The sequence below is a fragment of the Dasypus novemcinctus genome, chromosome 11 (assembly GCF_030445035.2).
Source record: "Dasypus novemcinctus isolate mDasNov1 chromosome 11, mDasNov1.1.hap2, whole genome shotgun sequence".
NCBI classification, from domain to species: Eukaryota; Metazoa; Chordata; class Mammalia; order Cingulata; family Dasypodidae; genus Dasypus; species Dasypus novemcinctus.
Window position 1 is genome coordinate 105,696,416 of NC_080683.1, and position 7,466 is coordinate 105,703,881.

The 7,466-nt window shown below is 39.2% G+C and overlaps 1 pseudogene; it reads left to right on the forward strand.

The window, feature by feature from the left end:
- Positions 1-3,762: 3,762 nt before the first annotated feature.
- LOC131280449 (N-alpha-acetyltransferase 50 pseudogene) lies at positions 3,763-7,466 on the forward strand (annotated as a pseudogene).

Below are 7,466 nucleotides of genomic sequence, written 5' to 3' on the forward strand. Positions count from 1 at the left end.
TACAGAAAATCTCATGATAACATCTCAACTTTCTTCCTTATAAGACTGAACTTTACATGCTGTGAATGAAAGTTAGCAAGACAAGTAGAGAGGTTAACATTGAAGACAAAAGCTGATGGAAACAGTAGTCAGGGAGATCTAAGTTCAAATACTTAAAAATATTAGACACATTATTTAACTTTTCCTTCCTCACTGTTCTCATCTACAAAACAGAAATAGGTTATAATTTTTAGGAGTAAGAGTAAATGAGTCTTTATAAAAAGTATTTTGATAGAACTTGATGTAAGAAAGTTATCAAGAGAGGGGAAATTTTTATGGTTTTTTCCTTTGTTAGTATTTGTCCAAAATGCATTGATTCTAAGTTATTTATTGATCATCCAGGGAAAATGAAAAGATAAGATTATGAATATAACTAATAATAAAAACAACAAGCAACATATATAGCTCTTCAAAATATTCAAAGCGCTTTTAACATTTTATCTCCATTAAACGTCAAAATAATTCTACAAAGTGGTTATTACCAGCCCCCATAGAATAAATTAGAAAATGTAGTTTATGAACTTATGTGTTCCAAGTTCTCACAGCTTGGAGTGGCCACAACTTGAATAGCAGCCCATCTAGCTCCTGAGCCTGTGCTTTCCACTCAGTAGCACACTTGAACACCCTGCTATCACAGTACAAGGGTATTACATATTGGAATAATCTGGAAGGCACCCCTAAAAATCACCTCTGGTCCCATTCACCTTTTAACCCAACTGGTGAGGTAGAAGCCCTGCATCTTCTAAACTGTCACAAGGGATGCTGGTGCCACTTGAAAAATTTGGAAAATGAAGATTTCAAGAGTTATACCATATTTCTCATACCATGCTATACTATATTTGTTTCTTTAGAAATTTTGGTCCAAATGCTAAAAACAAAAAAGACAGTTCTTTGTTTCTGCTTTCTCTTAAATAGATCCAGAAATAGAGAAAAGCTTCTAGAGGGAAAAATAAGATTCACAGAAGAATCCAATGACTCTCACTTCAATACTGCTCCTTTGATCATACAAGGTTGTACTTCATGTTGTACTCTAAGCTATGAATTTGTATTAGTTAAAGCACTACAACATAATGTCTATAACTTGCTTAATGCACTAAAGAAATACAATTGGTTAGACTGCAATTTCATTTCATTGTTTAGTGGTTTACTTTAGAATCAGAGTCTATTAATCTATTCCCAAACTTACCCATCTTTGTATTCTGATGTATTTAACAGATTTTTAAAATCAGTGAATAAATAGTATTTCATTTTGAGGAGAAAGCTATTATTGGATCATGTAGTAAATCAGATTAAGGAAAACAACATGTTGTGATAAAAGCAAATTTTCATTTCTGACAGTTATGTTAGAATGCAAAGAGCTTGTATGACCAGAATTGATTTATTTACTGACTTAATGAACAGCAAATGTTTGGCAGATAAATATAGATATCACAGTTGCTGCTGTCATTTCTATATTACTTAATTGTGTGATTAGCACCTGAGTTCTTGTTAACATGCCCTAGAGGTCAAGAAAAATATTCAGATGTGGCATTGTATTCTCTGATTTACAAATTCCATGACAGAGCTCTTAGTGTTAAAGTTTATTTAGTGCGTAAGAGTGTAATTAAATTTATAAAACACAAGCTATGTACCAGTTCAAAAGAGAACATTCTAATATTTTTCTCAGCAGCACAGCAAGCAAAATAATAGTCTTTAAGTTTGATTTCAAAGGTTAAGCAAGTAAAATCTTTTAAATGTCTCCATAAAACAGATCAAAACAAACTGGTCAATTCCAGAGTTGGGGAAAGATAGGCACAACATGAGCCCAGAATGCCTCGTTATAGCAGAAATGAAGGAAGCGCTCATGAAAATAAAAACTATGGGAGGTGTGGGTAAATGACACAGGAGCGAGCTTGCAGTGTCTTCACTTTGGCAATCTGAGACAATGTAAGTATTTGAATGAATGACAGTCATGCTGTTAAATGAAATAGGAATCTATGGGTCCATAATAGAGAGGGGTAAATAGTGAAGAGTGGACTCTTGCTTAGAAATGTCTTTGAGTCAAAGTGGCAGGCAAAGCTGAAATATTCTAAATAGTTCCACTGTCTCCTAGTCTCAGCTTTTGCAGATGTGAAAATAGATAAACATGGTGGAGTGTGTCTTTTATAAACTATGAACCTGAAATGCCAAAATACAAACTTCCTCTGGAGAGAAGAGGTAGGAGTTTGTCATCCGCCTTGTGTGAGGGAGGGAGCAGAAAAACTGACATCTGCTATATTTATAGTCAGATGGTGATATCATGCTGGTAATTTGGTTGTACAGAAAAGTGTTTTTAATTTCCAAATAAGCCTTGGGTCATATTTAAATGATGTCATGCATCCAAATGAGAAAAGAAAATCTTATTTGACAAATGAAGGGAAAGATGAGTAAATATTGGCTTGCTTTTATGCAGGCAAAGGGAGCTGTATATTTGAGTGTTACACACTCACACAGATCATTCTCAACATTACACAGATGTGGCCTCAGGCTTTGTCAGTGAACCACTCGTGGGGAGTTAAGAGCTTTGGGAAGAAAGGAGTTGGGTGCACTGTCTGAGGGGGGTTGCATTGCCCTAACCCTACTGTTGAGAAGTTACAACTTAGCTTGCTAGCACACAGTCACTGCAATGCAGTACACACTTGTCCTGCCATTGAGTCTGCACGTGAGGGGTTCCTGGCAAGCATGACGTCTCTGAGACAAAATAGTTTAGTCATGGGAATACCTTCAGCATTACAAAAATGTGTGATATTCTCTACCCCACACTGTTGTTGCTGCCTTTTGTTCCTTCTTCAGTCATGTGAAAGTGTCTGGTGATTTCTTGGCCCCATAAAGTGTGTGTTCTCATTTGAAGACAATTCTGGTCTGTCTCTGGCCCCCTTCCACAAAAGGTATTTGGAGTTCATTTATTTTATTAGTTCTGGTAGAGAATAAAATGTCAAAATCTGTCTGTTACTTTGAATCATACTCTAAGAGATGTTGTTAGCACAGATTTTTAAATAATGGAAATAGTAAATAAGTTAGGACTATGTTCTGCCATATATAGCTATTGCATGAGCCTCACCCTTCAAAATACTATTAAAAAGTGAACATGTTCAAGCTTTCCTCTCCATTTTTAATAAATTATGCCACTGATGACTTCAGAATGCAGCTCTGATAAATATTGCTTGGCTTATTTTCATTTGCCTTGTACAGGAATTGCTAATTCATAGGTAACTTATGAATCCCGGGAATTAATTTTGTTAGGTTACTTTTTAGTTTTTGAAAAGAACAAACTCAAACTAAGACAAAAATCCTATAAGAAATGCACATGTTAGAGCATGATTTTTCAAATCAGATAAATCTAGTTTGAATCTTAATTTTGCCACTTACTAGCTCTGTGCTTGAGGGATAAATACTTCCTTTCTATGAATCTCTATGTACTTATCTTTGAAGAAGACAAAATGTGAAACATGAGGGCGGCGGCTGCGGGTTGGAGCGGAGCGCCCAGTGTGCACGCGTGGAGAAGCGGCGGCACCAACGCGGCGGCGGGAGGCATCCCGCCCCCTCCGAAGATAGAGGGCCGCGCTGGATTCTCGCGGCCTCCGCCACCCACTCAGCCCGCTGCCCTAGGCGAGAAGGCTGGCTTGTGGGGTTGAGTGGCCCGAGCTAAGGGCGCGAAGAGCTCAGGGGCGGCGACAACGACGGCCTTGATTATCGTGGTAACCACGGCCTCAGCAGGCGGGGAAGATGAAAGGCCGGATCGAGCTGGGAGATGTGACACCACACAATATTAAACAGTTGAAAAGATTAAACCAGGTCATCTTTCCAGTCAGCTACAATGACAAGTTCTATAAGGATGTGCTGGAGGTTGGCGGGCTAGCAAAACTTGCCTATTTCAATGATATTGCAGTAGGTGCAGTATGCTGTAGGGTGGATCAGTCACAGAATCAGAAGAGACTTTATATCATGACACTAGGATGTCTGGCACCTTACCGAAGGCTAGGAATAGGAACTAAAATGTTAAATCATGTCTTAAACATCTGTGAAAAAGATGGCACTTTTGACAATATCTATCTGCATGTCCAAATCAGCAATGAGTCGGCAATTGACTTCTACAGGAAGTTTGGCTTTGAGATGATTGAGACAAAGAAGAACTATTATAAGAGGATAGAGCCTGCAGATGCTCATGTGCTGCAGAAAAACCTCAAAGTCCCTTCTGGCCAGAATGCAGATCTGCAAAAACAGACAACTGAACAAATTACAAATGAACTTTCTTGCACTTGCTTGTCGCCAAATAAAGAGAGGCCCATTGGAAAAAAAAAAAAGTGAAACATGTATACTTCCTAGCACAGTGATTCACAGGATAGGTATCAGTAAACTTTTATTCCCTATTCCTCCTTAGTTGCTTCAGGTTTGTGTAAAAAATTTTCCTTTTGCCACTTGTTATTTGTACACAAAGTAGAATCATACCTGGTTAGAGGCTTTACCCATTATTTTATGTCATTTCCAAATCTTCAAAAAAGGCTCTGGTTTGGAACCAGGAGCCAAGAAGTTCAGCCTAGAGCACACTGGGGTATCGTTCTACACAGATCTGCCTGCACCAATTCACAAATGAAATGGTGCCGTGGGGTTCTTCCTCTGGCACAGTGCTGGTGTGTTGCTGCACATAGAAAAGAATGCTGGTGCGGGAGACTCTCTCTACTCAGGAGCTTTCTTTTCAGATTGGTGCCCTTCTGGTTTCTGCCTAAGAACTCAACAGAACTGGTTCCTTGTTACTTAATCAAGTGAGAATGATCTCTTTCGAAACTCGTCATTTGGCCTTCCTTACAATATGCTCTTTATACAAGTTTTCCTTCAGTCCAGCTTTGACCCAGAGAAGAGAGAATTTAAAGGGTATTTTATTTGTCCAAACAGATATATTCAGCTACCCAGGAAAGCGGTATTAACCATTTGCACAGTGTGTGGTTGTAATAGTAGGCAGAGAGATATTACTTCCCTTTGGCTGTTGCCACTATTCTTAATGCAAGTCATGGTGCAAGACAGGCCCAGGTGACATGCTCGTTTGTCAAGCAAAGTCAAGAAACAAGAGCTCCCTCTCTAACTTCACAACAATTAAACGCCCCAAAATTCTAACTGCCTCCAAAGCCACAGTAAGAGCTCTCACTTTGTTCTAGACTGCATTCTCTTTAAAGTATATTTACAGCCATCGAATGAGCAAGAAAATAAAATGCTCTGAAGTCAAAAGCTTATGTGGTATAAAACCAATGGGGAAATAGGGTAATTTCAGTTTTCTGTCAAGTCATACCCAAAGGAGTATCAAATGTGCCCAAGGGAAAAGACATCCTCACAGTCAGGATAATTATATGTATTTAATATGGATAAAAAGGATGAAAGAATTGCTTGGGTTTGAGTGATGCACCTTAAAATATTTAAAAATATGTAGTACCATAAGTTAGGGGACTGATGCAACACTAGGTTATATAGACAAGCAGGGACAAGATTATAGAAGACCTTGTTAACAACACTGCACATTATCTTGGGGAAATGGAGAACCTTTTGAGACCCAAGTAAATGTCACATGATAGGTCTGAAATCACATTCTACCACAATTTCATCAAGCAATAATCCATGTTATATAAGTGCCTAAAGTTTCTAATCTAATTGGTGAAATTATACATGCAAAGGAGTTCGTGGGTATGAGTTTTCTGGTTTCTATGTTAGGAAAACAGGACTCATAGTGTGGGAAGAATAATAAAAATAAAGGAGATAATCAAAGGATTATTATTCAAATAAAGGGGCCAACCACAAATGACAAATGTCAACTCACTAGCAAAAAGAGAAATGGATTTTATGGCACGGTAAAACTTCTATACTGGAAATATTGAATTTAAGTTTTATTTTATTTTATTTTTCCAAAAGATTTATTTATTTCTCTCCCCTTACTTCCCCGCCCCAGTTGTCTGTTCTCTGTGTCCATTTGCTGCATGTTCTTTTGTCCGCTTCTGTTGTCAGCAGCACGGGAATCTGTGTTTCTTTTTTTGTGTCATCTTGTTGTGTCAGCTCTCCGTGTGTGCAGTGCCTTTCTTGGGCAGGCTGCACTTTCTTTTGCGCTGGGCAGCTCTCCTTACGGGGTGCATTCCTTGCGCGTGGGGCTCCCCTACGCGAGGGACACCCCTGCATGACACGGCACTCCTTGCATGCATCAGCAGTGCGCATGAGCCAGCTCCACACGGGTCAAGGAGGCCCGGGGTTTGAACCACGGACCTCCCATGTGGTAGACGGATGCCCTATCCACTGGGCCAAGTCTGCTTCCCTGAATTTAAGTTTTAGAAGAAATAATCAGGGAAATATATTTAAATATATTTAATAGACTCATTGTCTGGAGCTAAGGTAAGAGGTCTGAGCTACAGGTACAGAGGTGAGAATCACTTGCATCCATAGACTTTTAAAAAACCATCTAAGAAAGTGATGGTACTTCAAGTAAAGGCTGATCGTGAAGCCCTTTGGAACACAAAGATTTAAGGGCCAAGGAGTGGAAGAGTTGCTTCCAAAGGAAACTTTGCACTTTACAAGAACAGTTTCAATGGAGAGATAAAGGTGGAAGCCAATTTCCATTGGAAGACTGTAGGGAACATAAGGAGGTAAGGAGTTCTGAAAGGAAGAATATGTAAGTTTCACACTACTCCTGGTTGTCTGAAGGATTTTTCTGACACTTAGCATGATGCAGGGGAAAGGAGTTGGGTATTGAAGGAGTGGTTTCCTCTAACCCACTACCCTCTCAAGAGTGACTATGAAGTAGAAAGATTCTACAGAAGATTAAAATGTTCATATGAAAGGGTTCATTGGGTTTAATAGTGATAACAGACATGAGTCCTATGCTTTTCACAAGTTTTTTTTAATTTTTGCTTTATTTTCTTCTTCCCTTCAAGTATTCTTTTTTTGTTTTGAAATACACCAGTGTATAAATAAGAATTGAATGAATAAGTCGAGTTGGTCACAGAATGCAGCTGCTATTGAGGAGAGAATCCTGGGTGAGCTCTGCAAGTTTGTGCTGCTTTCTGTTTAAGAAAACTAGCTGCAGAAAGTAAAGTCTGAGTGACAAAGTCCTTAATTGTGACTAATTAATAGATTCTTCTGGGTGGATCAGGAGTAAGATTAAAACTGACTGGACAGCCATCTACTCTTATTCTTTTTTTTTTTTTTTTTAGATTTTTTTTAAAATTTTATTTATTTAATTCCCCTCCCCTCCCCCGGTTGTCTGTTTTCTGTGTCTTTTTGCTGCGTCTTGTTTCTCTGTCCGCTTCTGTTGTCGTCAGCGGCACGGGAAGTGTGGGCGGCACCATTCCTCAGCAGGCTGCTCCCTCCTTCGCGCTGGGCGGCTCTCCTTATGGGTGCACTCCTTGCGCGTGGGGCTCCCCTACGCGGGGGAC